Source organism: Leptodactylus fuscus, chromosome 3, assembly GCF_031893055.1.
Source record: "Leptodactylus fuscus isolate aLepFus1 chromosome 3, aLepFus1.hap2, whole genome shotgun sequence".
Lineage (NCBI taxonomy): Eukaryota > Metazoa > Chordata > Amphibia > Anura > Leptodactylidae > Leptodactylus > Leptodactylus fuscus.
This window is the reverse complement of record NC_134267.1, coordinates 181605644-181606716: the sequence shown is the minus strand read 5'-3', so window position 1 is coordinate 181606716 and position 1073 is coordinate 181605644. Positions and strand designations below refer to the sequence as shown.

General features: G+C 55.4%; 1 non-coding gene across 1 annotated transcript; it reads right to left on the bottom strand.

Moving 5' to 3' along the window:
• Positions 1–277: 277 nt before the first annotated feature.
• Positions 278–359, bottom strand: TRNAS-CGA (transfer RNA serine (anticodon CGA)). The gene has a single exon. It is a non-coding gene; the product is annotated as a tRNA-Ser (tRNA).
• Between the last annotated feature and the right edge of the window lie 714 nt (positions 360–1073).

The window sequence follows — 1073 nt, the reverse complement described above, 5'->3', positions numbered from 1 at the left end:
GGAGCGGTGTGTCGCAATCGAAGCAGGAAAGATGTTTCCTCTTGGAAGAGGTTTTCCTCCTACCATCCCCAGGAGGGGTAGTAGAGGATGACATATCCTACAGAGAGAGATAATAGACCATGCAACACTGTCACCATGACATCATACCAGCTTTTAAAAAAAAGGGTAAATCTTACCAGGTCCTGTAGACCGGTGACTTGGCGCCCAACGTGCGACTCGAACCCACGACCTTGAGATTAAGAGTCTCATGCTCTACCGACTGAGCTAGCCGGGCTGGCGCTGTGAACAGGATCTGAACCTGTGCGGGGAGACCCCATTGGATTTCGAGTCCAAAACCTTAACCACTCGGCCATCACAGCCGGTTCCCAATAAAGTTTGCAAACTGGAAAAGAGTTCAAGATCAATGAACACCACAATCGCACGCCTTCAGCAGATACTGCAGGAAGGTCTCTGACACCAGGCCAGCCAGCCTCTTAATTCTGGCCGGCTGGAAGTGGGCGGAGCCACAATCAAAGCAGGTGAGGCAACCTGCCCAGACAACTAACCCTGTAATCAGGGGTCTGCAAAGATATACATTCCCCCCCACCAAGAGGCCCTTAACCCGGGCACTTACCCCCACATCTCCCCGTCTTTTCCGGCCTTTAATAAGGCCTGAATCTTCCCTGAGTGAGCGGCCGCCAGTGCCAGGCCGTTGCCATGGCGCTATGATACTTCCGGCGAAACCGGAAGTGCGCGCTTACAGCGGCCAGCGGGGAACAGGATACACAACAGTGTGGTTCCACCCGCCGGCAGTCCGCGCGGCCACCAGAGGCGGCATGCGGAGTCCCCGGACTCTCACCAAAATGTCAGGTAAGTCACAAGGAGCAGGGGAAGCGGAGGAGAGGGGGGGCAGGGGGGATAGAGGGAGGTAGCCACACGTGGCTAACAAGCACCTTCTCCCCGCAGGGCACAGAAGGTGACAAGAAGAAAACAACCGCTCAGGAGGTGAGTGATCCTGCTGAGCTTCTCTAAGAGGACACAAGTCCTCCCACCTGTCCTCTGTCCACACAGGACAGAAAAAAACACGCAGAGGG